Below are 16,537 nucleotides of genomic sequence, written 5' to 3'. Positions count from 1 at the left end.
CCACTTGCAAAGCATAGTAGACGCCATTCATTCATCACTTTGGGGCTAGAACCTTCTGGACTGCATAAAGAGTAGACAGGAGGACTGAAAGGACTTAAGAGGACCAGGATGTGCAACACATGAAGTCAATGCAGCCAAATGTTCTGAGCCCCAATCATCTGATGGCCTCGTGAGAGGTGTGGGAGACCCTGAGATTGAGACAGGGCTGCTGCCTCCAAGAAGCACTTTGAAGAGAGGGACATGAGCCCGGTGAAGGATGTGAGCAGCAGCATAAACACACCATGGTGGGTGCAAATGTAGACAAAGCCCACAGCCTATGCTCCCTCCAAGGGCAAAGAAGCTACTGCCTGCAGCAGACCTGCCTCCATCCTCTTGAATTAGGGTCAAGCTGTCCTGGCAGGAATCTCTGTGTGCCAAGTGGCTCACAGAAAACCCCAGTGTGGAACGCTGAATGCCTGGAGCCCTTGACCTTAGCCTCATCACCAATACCCTTGGAATAGTGAAGAATGGGTTCTCCTGACTCCAACAAGGCCAGCTCAGGTCCCACCCAGGCCTGCAGCTGTGAAGCGAACAGATGTCCAGGACACAAAAACAGCTCATGAATGTGATTTAAGATGCTCTTCTCAGTGTTGACCTAATTTGATGATCTCACGCATGGATTCACATACATGGATGTCTTCTAGGTGTTTTGTGAACAGCTGTGCTGACAAAATGGGAATGCAGAGGGGAGCAATGAAGGACTTGGGGTCCAAGAGATCTGGTGAGCATGGATGACAGTGACAGTTGAACTTTCTCGAGGCTTTCTTTCCTTGGTTTCCTGAGTGAAAAGGGGACAGTACAACCACAACAGCAAGAGCACTGAGGGGCAATGTGAGACTGGTACACAAAGAATCTTCTATGTCTTGTCTATTTCAGTACTCAAGACATATTTTAATAAAATGTTAAATATATTAGTTATCTTCTTTTTTTCATGGTACTGAAGTTTGAACTCAGGGCCTCAAGCTTGCAAGGCAGAAATTCTACCACTTAAGCCCCTCTGCCAGCCCTTGTAGGGTTGGTTATTTTTTGAGATAGGTTTTCACTTTATGTCCAGGTCATCCTGGACCACGATTCTAATGTTTATACTGCCCTTCATAGCTGAGAATGACAGACGCATGCCACCAGGTCCAGCCATTGGTTGAGATGGTGTCTTAAGAACTTTCTTGCCTGGGCTGGCCTCAAACTTATGCTCTGCTCTCTACCTTCCAAGTAACCAGGATTGCAGGCTTGAGACACCATGCCTGGCTCATAGTCTAACAAATATTTCTAAGAAATATAATACAGCTACATATTATATAACTAATAATATATCCAACAAAAATATCTATTACAGCTACAATATATTTAAGTCTAATATTCATTAGACTTTAAAAACTCTTTGTTTACTTTGGTAATTTTGGGGTTTGAACACAGGGCCTCATGCTTGCTAGGCATGTGCTCTACCACTTGAGCCACTCCACTAATCCTCCTGTGGTTTAGTTGTTTTTCAGATAGGGTCTCACACTTTGTTCCTGGAGTGGGCCTCTGATGGCGATCCTCCTACCTACTCTGCTTCCTGTATGGCTGGAATTTACAAATGTGTACCACCGTACCAGGCCCCTAGTAACTTATTTTAAAGTGAAAGTTGTCCTGAATTTTATCCAACAAAGCCACCTTTATTTTCCCTTGTTGAGTTCTTCAAATGCTGTGCAAATTCTGTGAGAAGGGCCACACAGAGAGGGTTGAATTAAAGGGACAATGTATTATAAAAGAGATTCTACTTACTGTACCCCAAATATAAAACACCTTGTCTATTTGGCCTTAAACATGGCTTGTGGACCAGAGATTTGAAACATAAATAGTCAAAATTTTCAAACATACCCATAGAGCAGAGTCCGGTAACCCTCAGCTCCCTATTATCCTGTTCCCATAATCAATACCCACGGCTGCCCTAGTCTCATTAGCACTCACCCACAGGGTTATTGTGAAGTCAATCCCAGACATTATGTCATGATCCTGAGTCTTAACTGTCCTGTTTATATGTTTGTAGCAATGCAGAAGAACTTTCTGGACAAGGATTTTCATGGATTAATTATTTATACATTTCTCTTGTAAACTACAGGTTAGTTACAACTCTTTCCATCCTTCTAACAGAGATGGATCACCAGTGGGGTTCCTAGTGAGAACCACTCTCCCTCCAGGAGTCACTCTATGGTAGCATTGGTCCACTTTAAACATTTTCAAGAAATATAAGTCTTAGACAAGTGAAACATTTTGCTCAATCTTTTTTTTTTTTTTGGTGATACTGGGATTTGAACTTAGGGCTTCACAATTTCTAGGCAAGAGCTCTATCACTTGAGCCATGCTTCCAACCCAAGTTTGCTCAGTCTTCATCAGTTAGTAAAATTCAGAATAAAGGTTTGATCTTAGTTTTGTGGGAACCCAAGACTTTTTCAGCTGTCACATTGGAAGAACAACTGCTGAGGTGACACTTTTCCTTGCTGGAAGCTAGCAAGGTGCAAACCTCCACCCGTGCCCTGAGCACACTGCTGGCAGAGCCCCTGTCTGCAGTGGGTTCATGCACCCTTAGGTTTTCCCAGACAGATCCCACTGCTTCCATTTCCACTTAGCTGAGAACAACAGACCACCTGGGAGTCTAAACGGAGCTGAGGCTCTGCACTCCAAGGACCGCCCAGTGACAGGGACCTCAGCCCGATGATGGGGATGATAGAGTTTAGGAAAATACCCATTGATTCTCTCATCAAAGTAGATAATTTGTGGTACTTTGCACAAAGTCCTGAGCTATTAAGCATATATTTGACTATAATGATCCTAATTTTCTAGCGTGAAAAGACTGCTACTCAGCAGCGTAGAGGTGGATGTGCAATTGTTACAGAAAATAAAGAAATTATAATGTTTGCAGAAAAGTGAGTGGCCTCTCTCATCTCACCTGTTTCCTGGGACACACGATGTAGCTTTGGTCACATTTTTTCACTTGACCAAATAGAGATTACCCAGACAGTGCATTAATCACAGACGCTTCCCAGGGTGGCTTGGGACCCTTCCTACAGACTTGTAGGAAGCCCAGGTGTGACTAGTTCCAGCTAGTGACTTGTAAGAAAGCTTGGTGTGCAATCTCTGCACAACCACATTTGCTGGTGGCTCCAGACTTTCTGCCAACCCTGCCTTAGTAAGCTAGGATTCTTCAAACTGTGACCCTGACCCTGATGTTGGGGAGGAGGGATGCAAACAAGAAATAATCCTTTGCAGTTGGGGATGTGGTTCAAGCAGTTTAGTGCCTGTCTAGCAAGTTGAAGGCCTGAGTTCAAGCCCCAGTACTGCCAAGATAAATAAATAAATAAATAAATAAATAAACCTTTGTCGTTTTTAGACACTGGGAAGTCAAGGATGTGTGTGTGTGTGTGTCCCAGTCATCACAGAATAACCTAGTTTATCCTGACTGATTTGAATAACTTTCTTGATTGGATGAAATATAGAAAGCCTCAACTTGATTGGCTTTTTCCTGAAAACTCTGTGTTACAAATTAGAAAAGTAACATCCAATAGAAACTGAGAGCTGCTTCTTTCATGTCATCTGATGGTGTAGGGGGAAAAATGTTTGAATTAAATTTAAATAAGAATGGTATGCTTTAAAAATGGCTGTCATCCCAAATAAAACAAAGCACCCTGATTGCTAAATCAGGTAATGTGGATAGTACTGTAGCAGAAGAAATGTGACTCCAGTTACCAGTCTTTGACTTTGTGACAGATGTATTTATGTGCAGCTCTGCTTCTCTGAATGCTGTTCAGTTTTTTGTAGACTACCAACTGGAGTGCAGTCTTGAGGCCAAGGCAGTAATGTGATCCCAGATTGGCCACCTTTATCCCACTGCCTCTCATCTGCACACTCCAAATCGCCCCCCCCCCCCCCGTCCACTGTCAGGACACACAGATGTCATCTCTGGGTGAAAATTACTGGAAGTGACAGAAAGTGTCTATTGCTGACACTGGCTGGAGTTGTCATTCGGTCTTTGTGTCTAACACCAGTTCCCGGATATGACAGCCTGGCTGCTTGATATCATTCACACATGACTCATCTCGGCCTCGAAGACTGCCTGAATTTCTCAAGTCTAGAAAGTGTCCACAGAGAACTATCCTCACTTCCCTGGTTACCCAGGTAGCACTGGGACTCAGGCTTCTCCATGTGTCCCCCCATACTGCCTAGGTCTCAGTAGTTCCTTTATAGTTGCAAACAAATGTGACAAAGTCTCTAGCTGCTAGTGCTTCTTGTCCTACTGCCCTTACTATAATTATGGATGCGCTGCGAGGTACGTGCTTACTGTCACCTCCGGGATTGAGAGGAGGTGCTGCATGGGAAGTGCAGATGCAAATGAAGCACAGACGGGAAATCCACTTTATCAGTTTCCTAGCACAGCTGCAACGAGCATCTCCCAGGTGGTGTGGCCTGAAGGCCAGAAGTGTATTCTCTCATAGCTCTGGAGGCTGGAAGTCCAAGATCCAGGTGTCTGCAGAGCTGGTTCCTTCTGAGGCTGGGAAGCAGAATCTGCCTCAGTCTTCCCCCAACCTCTGGGATTTGCTGGAAACACCTCGCAGTCATATTACAGTAGCCTCAGTCATAAAGCCTGATTATGCCATAAGAGAAAACAACATAATATAGAGGGAAGTGGAAAAATGAGCTTACTTACAGTTTTGGCCAAAAGTGGGGAGAGAGAAATTCTTAACCTTTCTCCACCTTGCCCATGGCAGTATCACAGGTTATGGGAGAGATGAAACAAAATCAGGAAAGAGGCACAGGAGATGGGTCTTCTCCTGGAAGCAGAGTCTTCCTTCATGCATCAGGCTTTTCTGAGGGGCCATCTTCACTCTTGCATGGGAGTCCCTGCAGACATCCTAATTTCTAGGGCTTGGGCCCTGTAAAGCCTGCACCCTGACCTCGGTCCTCGTATACACATGCCACACTTCCTGTGTGTGTCTGTATTTATTTTGTTATTTTTATTTTTGCCCTTTTTATTTTGTTGTGAGTTTTTTGGTTTCATTTTGTTTTTGTTTGATTTTTTGAAACAGGATTTTGCTATATAGCCCAGGATGGCCTCAAACTGGCAGTCCTCCTGCCTCAGTCCCCCCAAGTCCAAGTGCTGGAATTACAGGTGAAAATTTCTCCTTTTGTATAACAACACTGGCTTCATTGAATTAGAGTCTACTTTATTCCAGAATGATCTCATCTTAACTAAATGACCATATTTCAAGATCAGGTTATATTCTGAGGTTCTCCTTTGGACCTCAACAACAAATTTTTATCAGATTGACAACATTGCTCAAAATGATCGCAGTAATTATATTGCTTCATTACATTGATTAGTATATCAATAAATTAAATTATACTATTAATAACATATTCTACTGTGTATACAGTGTGTGTCTTATACATTAAAATACTTTTATACATGATCAATATAACAATATATTATTATAATAATGTAATATACTTATATTTTTATTATATATAACTTATAGCAAAGTATTGTTAAAATAATAATAATATTTTAAATAATAATAATATTTTAAATGTGTGAGAGAGACTTTCCTTAGTAGTCCAGGCCCAGGTTGACCAAGAACCTAGTTACTCATCCAGTAACTGAACACAATGGGTTCTCATTTGGTGAATGCAAAGCCAAAAGCAAACACTGCCAAGAAATAAAAGAATGGAGGATTTACTGCCTGCAGCATGAAGGAGAGCACCAGAGTTATTTTCAAAGCAGACTCCTTCTGGAAGGAAAGAAACATGGGATTTTATTCAGGACACCCCTATGTACCCATATAGGGAAGCACTTTAGAGGCCGGCACATTCCGGAACTGCTCCAAGGTCACAGTTGAAGAAGGAAGATGGGCATGCTTAGCTCACAGTCATGGAGCACGTGTTGGAAAGGTTAATATGGTGGTCAGGAATGCCTCTGGGCATACTCAGCTTTCTCCAAAAAAGTTTAGCTGAAAAAAAGGAAAGGACACTTTGAAGGTGCTTTAGGAGAGGAGATTGTCCATAAAGGAGCCCGCCTGGATGAGACAGATAACAGTCTCAGGCTGTTCCTAAGGTTAGAGTAAAAAGGTTATTAGGAGACTTTGAAGAAAAATGGCAGTGGGGCAGGCTGCATTACCTCACATGGGTCAGAGGCGTGGGTGAGCAGGGGTGGGGAGAGTCCCCTACTGTCTTTCAGTTTTTGATTGCCCATGAAGTTGAGTTGCAGAAGGGGCTCCCCAACATGAAGCATCACCAATCCAAACCAGTGTGCGTTGGTTTTGTTGCTTTGAGCAGTTCTGACCCTGGAAACATAGCAAACATATTCTTAACTGAATGGTGTGTAACATGCTATTTCCTGTGTCTACAAGGTCAAATTCGTGATTTCTGATTCTTCAGACCCTGAAAGACCCTGACAAAGGAGCCAGAAGTACTGGAGTTCCACTAGCCAAAACCAGAACCAGGAACGAGTGGCCATGGCCCTGTGCACCAGCAGCTCGCCTCACGGTGACTATCGATCATGGAGTGGCTTTCGCAGGGCCTTCTTACAGAGGGCATGGCAAGCCCCAGATGTATAGCAGCTTGTCTGGGGCCCAGAGGAGGCAGAACTGGGATTTCAAACAAAATTCTGACAAAGAGGGGGTCAATTCCACTCTCGAGTTTCCTTTCCTGCCCTGGGATAGAGGCCCAGTTTTGCTCTCCTTGGTCACTCTTGTCCCAAATGTAATGCTGGCAGCTACATAATGAAGTCTATCTCACTGTAATTAACCATACGTTCCAGTCACCCTTTCTATAGCTGTATTCTTCGTGATTGGGTTAATCAAAAACACAACTGATTGGGTGAATTATACATTGAACTCAATGTCAGTGGTTCAGGTACCAAGTGCAAGGTCTTGCTGAAGTAACTCCTCCTTTAAAGTAAGAAGGTCTCCTGGGGACAGACAGTCTGTGGTTAGCACAGAGTCACTGTGCTTGTGTCTCGTGGAGGAGACACTTCAGAAGGCTTCTCTGTAAAAACCATGCTACGTGCCCTGCAACAGGGGTGAGGATAATGACATCGCAGTGCTAACATACCACTCACTTTTAGGAAACCATTCTTGAAAAAAATCAAAATGTAATTATCTTAATCTAAGATCTGAGATGAATAAAAGCAAGGGAAGCCAAGGACTATTTAGCATGCTGCAGATTTTGTAAAATAAGATGTACATGTGTGGACATTTGTGTGTGTTTGTATGTACTGGAGAGAGAGCAAGAGCTACATCACATGAGGCAGGGGTTGACACTGAGGGCAAAATTGTGTGTGCTTTTCATTCTTCATAATATTATTTTCCATATTCTAACATCCGTCATGTATGTATGTACATAAAAGATACCAAAACAAAGTTTAAATTTCTATTTGCCTCCTCCAAGGATATCTCAAACGATAAAGGGTTTCACAGGGGACTTCTGCTTTCAGGTAAACTTTTCCAGATCATCCAGAAAAAAGAACTTGCAAATTATTTGTTCAGATGCATAATCAAGCTGATACAAGAAGCTGAGAGGCAGTAATATATGTCATGTATAAGTAGTAACATGTACATGTGTTTGCATGTACGTGCACATACACACAGGCACACATGCGTGCATTTGACATTCGTCTGTTTGTGTTTTCATTCCTCCCAGCATCAACATCCTCTTCCATCTTTAGGAAATGCTTTACCTTGGAAGTATTGGTACATGCAAGAGTGGGCAAAGCCTGCCTATCTCTGCAGAAGCTAAAGGAAGACCATGTTCCCAGCCAATGGGAAGCTCCTCTCCTGAACATGGGGCTGGAAGTTTGCTGTAGTTGTGGGTGGTGGTTGTGGTGCTCCATTTTGTGGGTCACAGCTGCAAAGATGGTGGACATGTCTCCTGTACAGTCTTGATGCAACAACCCAGTGATCCCAGAGGACAGCTCTTGTAGCAGGATTTGTTGACATGCTGCTGACTGTGTCTCATCTTCTGCAATCAGATTTGCAGCCTTGCTCTATGGCTCAGCAAATCTGTCTTCTATTTAATCAGACAATTTCTACTGTGGGTAAAGAAGTGTGCTGATGGGTGGTGGTACAGGCTACATGACAGTGCATTCTGCTCAGTTCCAAGTACAACCCTGAAATGCACAGGATCTTGTATTTCCCCCAAGACTGCAAACACACATGCCTGAAACCTGCTGGTTTAGATGCTGAAGACACAGATAAGTTCTGCTTAGGAAGCCTGAGTCCATTAGTGAACTCTGCTAATGGGTCAAGAAAAGTAATAGCTGGTAAATATTTTATTAGCATCTTTTGAATCTTGCTAATGGAAAAGGCAAATATTTCAAAAGCAGCAAGAGTCACATTCAGCGTGAGACCACTCCTCAGTGTCCACCGCCTGCTGTTTCCTAGGACTCTCAAGAAACAATCCGAGGAGTCCAAATGAAATTCTGTGGAACATGTTCATGTTTCTATGGAAAACCATCGTGTTTTCCTACCTCATTTGCCTCCACTCCATGTTCAGCACCCATCTTCCATTTGTAGCACAGTAAATTTATGGCTAGCTTAATATGTTAATATTTCTCCTTCTAAGAAATAAAATGAATGGCTTTTATATATTTTGTTTTAAAAAATTAACTACGTAAATGCATTAAGTATAATAATAAGACTCGTTACACCGTATCTTCCATCCTAAAGATTATTAGAGGGCTTTCCAAACCAAGAGAAAAATAACCAACAGCAATAACAACAGAAAATCAAAACTTGTAGGACCACGATCCATCACTGAAATGGACTATAATTGTTTTCTTTTCTCGGCATATTTGTAAAAGTTACCTCTCAAAAACAATCGAGCTTATACTATGAATAATTTTTTTTTATTTGTAATAACTAATATGATTTGTAAATTCCCTTTTAGAAACTACCTTACAGACATTAAATCTGTCAAGGGTAGGACCAGATGGGAGGAGAAAAGTCACCTTGGGTATTTAGGGCATAGAAACAGGATCAGGGACCCCATCCAGAACACCCAATATTTTCCCTAGAAGTTGGTCCTTCCAACATACCTGGTCCAGGACAAGCCTATGACTGTTTCTAATTCTAAGGATCTATTTTAAACTGTTCACATTTCTATTGCCCTCTGGTTCTTATGGTTGGATAGAATTACCTGACTTCCAAAGCATCACTCATACAAGCCACTTATCGCATCCCCTTGAACTGCTACCTGAGACTGGTTTATGTTAAAACAGCATGGTTATGTCTGTGTTCCCCACAATTCACTCTTAAAATGGACATTAAGGAATTGCTATTATACATTCCTGGGAGAAATCAAAGTTACATGAAGAAATAGGTCTAAGTCTGATACGAAATAGCTACTAGAAGACACCACCTCCTAAATGGGAAGTGACATATATGATTATGTCCCTTAAGTTCATGATGCATAGTTAGGAATCCCCTAAGAAAAGAGAGATCCACACAGGGTGAAGATGAGGGACTTGATGGAATGTTCTCCACAAGCCCAGCCCAAGTTGGCTGAACCAGAAACCCGGACTTGCGGACTCAGGACAGAACCAGAGGCAGGTGGCTGTGGGTGCCCTTGAGGTTAAGAGGGTCAGCCTGCATGGGGATTCTCTGCCTTGCCACTATGGCATAGTGTTAACTTTAGCCCAGCTTTCTCTCTGGTGGTCAGTCCTCGTATTTCAAAACTTTCCTCAGAGCTGTCCAGAAGGAATGAGCAAGTGTCTGTCCTCGGCATAGACTGGACTGTCTTCACATATCTGACCAGCATTTTATCAAGCAGGATGAGTTATAGAGCCAAACACAGGCCTCAGGGTGTGTGATCAGAAGGAGAGCAGTAGGAGAAAGTGGTAAGAATGATACAGTGGGGGAGGAGTGGTCACTATGTCCACTGTGCATACCTTCCTGGAAAGGATGGGCTTTAGAATCTTGGATAGTTCAAGGGTCCACACTACAGAATCCAAGGGTCACTTCTAGGCCACATGCATGGGTCCATGGGTCCATTTGTGAGTGCCAGATGCCACATTGGTCTTAGGTCAGGCCTCGTCCACCACAGCACACTACTTACTCAAATCCTGAAAAACAAAATGCAAAAGGGACAAAAGGAAGGGAAAATTATTTTGCAAGGGGCGATAAATAGAACAAGATTACAGAATGAGAATTTTCCTCCAAATTAAAGTAAAAAGAAATTGAGATTAGGGAAGCATTTCAGAACTGGGTAAGAGAAACCTTGGCTGCAGGGGAGGGAGTATTAGAGCCAGCCCCTCTCAAGTTGCATCAGGTCTGAGAGCGTTTGGAAAACTTTCTGTGACATTAACTAGTCTGTTCAGGCAGAATTCCACTGCCCCACAACAATGTCCTTTGCCATTCTTGCCCTTATCTGAGTAACTTAATGTGGTAGGTCATTTTGGGTGTCAATCTGGCTGGGCCTCTGCCTGGATGTTTAGCCAACTTTATTCTCGATGTTTCTGTGAGAGCATTTAGAGATGGGATTTCCATTTAAATCAGTGGATTCTGAGCAAAGCTGATTGCTCTATCACGAATAGGGTCTCATCCAGCTAGCTTACCACTTGAGTAGAATAAAGAGCAACCTGCCCCAGCTCGAGGGTTGTCCAGCAGATGCCTTTGCACTTGTCTACAGCCTCGGCTTCTCTCAGTCCTGCAGCAGACTGGCTTTGAATTCCAGCTGTGTCTTGTCCTGAGCCTTCCACCATAGCCACTGTCGGTGGCACTGTGTAGGTAAAGGACCTTCATTATGTCACTCCTCTGGGCTTCTACACAACAAGGACTAAATGTGTTTCCTGGGCCTGGTGAGTTTCTCACAGGCTTTCTACAAAATGATCCACTGACCTTGGACTTGAACATGAGAACTGGGTTTTGCTGACACTATGTCTGCTCTTGGTCAGGTCTAGTACAAGTCAGTGCGTAGCTTATTCCTGGTCTACCTGTGCTAGTTTTATAACAGAATTAACTATATAAACACCACTGCCACTGTCAAATCAAAGTCCTTTGCATTTGATGTGCAACACCACCTGTCTTCTTGTCTCCCATACGATCCATATTGGCTACAGTTCAGCTCTATTTAGGGGGAAATCATTCCCTTTACTTCATACAAGTTCTCCTGTGCTTTGTTTTATTTAATCTGCTCCTTAGAACTGCATGAAAATTCCTTTGGGTCTCATTCCTCTTCATCTCTTGCAGGTGGTCTACTTTGTATGTTGAAGCATCAAACACATTCTCTGTCCCAAACTGGGTTTCTCCATTTCTTCCCTTTCTTTCAGGACCCAGCTGAACAGCTTCATACCACGCAGTTTTAATGGAGTTAAAAGTCAGCATGTCAGAATCTCTACAAATGTTAATTAAGCAATAGAAAGCCTTTATCAAGCAAGAATTGTGATCCCTATTTTATAGGTGGGTGAAAATCCAAACATGCAAAGCTAGAGTGACACTAATACTCAACCTGCTGGCAACTTGTGTATGGTTGTGCCTCTTAATATCTCAGAGCCTGGCCACGGGCAGTGCTGCCCCATTCTGCCGATGAGAAAGAGCCGGAGGGGCCCAGTTAGGTATCATAACCGTGTTACATGTTCAGGAATTGCTCAGTATTCACAGGCCTAAAAGTTTTCTATTTTTATTTTTTTCACTCCTCCCTCCTCCATCCCCCACTCATAGCAATGTCACTCAATGAGCTGGCAATGGAAATCCAGGTGTGGCTTGACAGATTTGCTTGACACCTGCTCTCAGGCTCTCAGGCTGTACCCCAAAAATATGAAACTCAGTTCTTATTGTGGGACCAGCAAAAAGAAGAGGCTTAAAAAGCAGGGGTTCCTTTCAAAACACAAGTGTTGTGGGCCAGAGCAAAACCAAGGATTCACCAGCATGTGTATCCTGGCTTCCCACTCTGTACTTTTTTAGCCCCCTAGACCGTGTCCCCTAGGGGAGCAAACAGTTCCAGGGCCAAGTTCGTTGTCTCTGACTTCCCTGTCTAGGGCTGCATCTCTTTCTGAGTACCTTCAGGATGACAGCTCTCCTGTCCCAAGCTTGGCCATTGCAGGTATGTCCCCCACACAGGTCTCACTCATCTTACTAGAAGAACCCTCGCTTGTGTTTATAGCACGAAACACAGCTACGACCAAGGAGCAGGGTCCAGGGAGTTTTCTTAACCAAAGTCTCCCTAGGGGCTCAGAGAAACTGAGTTGTAACACAACACTGTTGGGTGATTCCTTCACTAATCTAGGGATCTGGGTGGCAGAAGCTGTCTGTGGCCCAACAGTGCTGGAGTCAGCTGGACTCTCAGTGGATAAAATCACAGATGTACAGCCTGGGTCCAAACACTGGGAATGGCTGTTTGGGAGAAGTGGGCCCAGAAGCCCGGATGGCTGACTGTAGGCTTTTGAGGTTTGGGGGTGTGTCAGGAAGTGATGTTATCTGCATCAGTGATATAATATGCTTTTGTTTCTCTGACAGAGAAGTCTGTCAACAGAAAGAGCACTAGAAAAAGAAAAATGTTTCCAAGAATGGGGCCCATCTAAGCTTAAGAGTCTGCTGGTCTGGGAAGAAGCTGCTCCTGCTGCTTCATATAAAATTTCCTGCCATTGGTCTCAGGGGCTTCAGAGGCACAGACCGTGCCCAAGGCAACCCAGTGAGGGAGTCCATGGCCACAGGCCACTCAATGCGGCCACTGGGTGTCTTCAAAATTCTGGAGGTGAATGCTTTCAGTGAGGGCTGGCTTCCACACTGCCCAGAGCCAAACAGCCTTCCTTCTCTGACCCTCACCTTCACTGCGACTCATTTATTCCGATGTGTGCCATCCAGCACTCCGACTACAAATACATAGCAGCTGCTCGAATTAGTTTTTCAACCAAAAGGAACGTCAGATCTGATGCAGTTCAGCAATAGACTACAGCAGGACAAAACAGAGAGCCAGAAAGGCAAAACAATTACTGTGATACTGCATAGTTGGACAGGTGACAACAGAATTGGGGACATTCTTCCATTTCTCACCCACTGTATTTTAATGTGAAACCCATAACCGCTTGTCCAGTCTGTGTAACCTCCCTTAGCAAATCTATCTGCTAAAGTTTTTAAGCAGGCACTACGAACATATGTATTATTTTTAAATCGCACACATACAAATGTAATCCAATCATTACCTGTTAAGAAGGGGTAATCTCTTCATGGTTGTTAGCTAGAAAACAAATATAAATAAAGGACCACCACGTTTTCCTTCATCCTTTCATCCCTACCGATGTGCTGAGGATGCTAACAGCCTTTTTTGGAGGTCACTGCTTCAGAACACAGCTTCTCAAGGTGTAAGGGTGTATCTAGTGACTGCTAGCATAACTAGTTTGGAGACAGTTGAATTACTGTAAAATCGCAGTATAAGAGTAATTCCTAATTCCTGGGTTTTTGCATTCCTATTTCCATTGCTTTCGCGATGGATAGGAGATGCTTGGCCTGTCTTCCCTGTGGAAAGGCCCACGTGACTGGCCACTGCACATCTGCTGGTGGCAGCTGGAGCAATTATGCATTAGTGAAGTGATCAGGAGATGTTACCATCCTCCTTTTACCACTGTTTCTTACAGATCCAACCTATTAGCCAGGAATGACTTACTTTGGGTGTTGTAACAGGAAAACATGGCTGAGTATCAGCTCTAAAAAGGGTCTCCTGCCCACCATTAAATTCCACACATTTGACTTGGGCACCTGTGAGGAAGAAATTACCGAGAGGGCATCTCTCTCTGAGCTGTTCCCAGGAACCAGCAAGCTCCCCACTATCCCCCACCTCACCCCTTTACTCATAGTTTGAGTGCATCGTCTCTGCCCAGACAGCCTCCCAGCATCCTGGCCCACGGGGAGCCAGTCAGGATCCCACTCCTCCCTCAGCATGGACGCTCAGGGCCCAGGTCCTGGGACACAAGCCAATGAGGTGGCAGGTCTCTCTGTTGCTAGAAAGGCTTCTAAGGACCCCTCATGGGTGAGCTCTAGGAGGCACACAGCTGGAGTGGAGGCATGTGGGCTGAGTGACTTCTCTACAAGTGGAGAGAGGCAGAACTAAGGCACTGGAGACCAAGTTCTTCAGACTGCTCCTGAGGCCACAGGACACCTCAGTCTTCCACTCCCTACGTCCTAAGGCCTGAGGTCATCAGAAACTTCACATCCACACAGGAAATCCTCAGGCTGTGCTCAGGAACAGCCCTGGCAAACTCTGCCCCTACAGAACTTGGTTCTGCGGATGCCTTTCCTAGTAACCGCAACACTAAACACCCCAAATGGTCTTCTCTCTCAGCAGGTCTCTGCCACCGACTCTCCATTCTCATTGACGTCACACCACTCAGCACCAACTCTGATTTACAGACCACACCACTCGCTTTCCTGACTTGAACGCAGCCAACTTCTGTTTTCCCTTCATTCTGTATTCACTCACCCTCCAATCTCTGTCACCCGATGCCCTGACTTCCTGTAGCAGCTCTCAATCCATCTTCTTCCTGCCCTGGCCATGGAATTCCAGGTCATGGCTTGCTGTGTGAGGGTCATGAGCACCTGTCAGTCAAGGTGGGCTCTGGGAGTTGTGCACTGCTCCAGACTACCCCTCCATGGTCTTCTGCCGTCTCCACACCTCCACACCCAGCTGGACAAGTCTTTGTGTCTACCCTCTGCAGTCAGGATGAATGGTGAAGGTTGAGTCTATGGTCAGCTCAGTGGAGGGTGACTGGGGTCCAGCCTCTTTAGCTTAGGTGCTCCCAAAGCAAAGGCTGTGTCATCTCCTGCTCATGCTTGGATCAAAAATACTTTCACTTACAAGACACCCTCAAAGGAAGACGGTCTTGGAAAAATGATCCTCCCAGAACCTTCTAGTTTGATTTAAAATGTTGAAGACATATATTAAAGACAAGATCTCACACCTCCCTGCCTTTTTAAATAGACTGTGAGGAACTCATTTTTAACCTTTTCCTGATGACTTACATCCTTATTATAAACACTGATTTTTGCAATATGATATAATACAATGACGCACTCAGGAATCACTTGAGCAGAGCTGTTTATCTTTACACTAAATTAGCCCAGACTCTGAAGTTTTGTTTTTGCTTTATATGGCTTTCTTGTTAATCTCTCTCTTTTCTTCTTTTTCTTGTTTTTTTTTTTTTTTTTTGCTGCTACCTTCTTTATGTTCTCACTTCACCCCTCTAGATACGTTACTTCTGATATTAAAGCTAAAAAATTAACTTTTAGGAACAAAATAGTAAAAAGCAGAATTTGAGAACTCTTCCTTTTAAAGATGTCATTTACTGCATCAAGAGAAACAGCTTTCTCTGGAAGATGATCAGTTGCTGTGAGCAATTGAGCACCTAGACAGAGCACTTTCTGGCCCAGTGGTCATGAAATGTTTGAGGTATGGTTGATCTGGTATCACTCTGAAGTTACAAAGCTCTACAAATATAAAGCAAAGAAATATTTTGATAAAAATGCTTTTTTAAAAATATGTCTAAAATTTGGGCAGGGCATGGTGGTGCACAGTTATAATCCCAACTACTCTGGCATCTGAGGTAGGAGGATCATAGTCCAAGGCTGGCCTAGGCAAAAGCTTAGACCTTATCTGAAACAAACAAACAAACAAACAAACAAACAAACCAAACTAAAAGCCAAAGGGCCAGGATGTGGCTTGAGTGGCAGAGAGCTAACGAGCAAACCCTCAGCCTGAACCCCAGCCCTTCCAAAGTATTTTGCTTTCAGTAGGTAAAACTGACGTCCTGTTTGTGACTGCAAACACCCTCACATGAATTCTTCCTCTACTTCTTCACGTTTTTTGAGTTTTTCTAAACTTTGTCCATGTACTTCCCAACATTTATCATGCTCTCCTAACTACTATCTTATTCAAATTCTTTGTAGTTTTGCTCCGTGGGTAAAAGACACACATGCACTCAAACAACCCTCACCAAACAGAGGCTCATTATTAAGGCTTTGGTTTGGCCACATTTAAGAGAAAAGATGAAAGACCTTGACTTACCCAAACATGGCCTGGTCGTTGTGGCTGAAATTCCCTTCTCTCCTTCAGGATCGATCACAAGGTCACACCTGCAGCAGCAGCCTCAGTGCACATCCCAGCTGGGGGAGGGGCAGGACCAGAAGGTAGGAGCCCACTGCCGGTACCTCCCTTTGGAGGGCCTTTCCTGGGAGTCTCCGAATGAATTTCACCCACATCTCCCTGACCACAACCCACTCACATGACCACCTTCCTCTGCAAAGGAATGTCATTTTCTAACTGGTTGTATTTTCATTCCAACCACACCAGTTTTTGTAAGGAGGTATTCCAAATGACTTTTATGGGTACTGCCTCCAGTGACAATCCTACTGAAGAGGTGGAGCCATGGGAGACTTTCCCTGCCCCTACTGGGGAGTTATGGTTTCTCTACTTTTTAGGTTTTCTCATTTTAGCTTATTCTGGCTGCCCCAGTCTTCACAGCCCTTTGTGGCATCCT

Source organism: Castor canadensis, chromosome 12, assembly GCF_047511655.1.
Source record: "Castor canadensis chromosome 12, mCasCan1.hap1v2, whole genome shotgun sequence".
NCBI lineage: Eukaryota > Metazoa > Chordata > Mammalia > Rodentia > Castoridae > Castor > Castor canadensis.
This window is presented reverse-complemented; position numbering follows the sequence as displayed.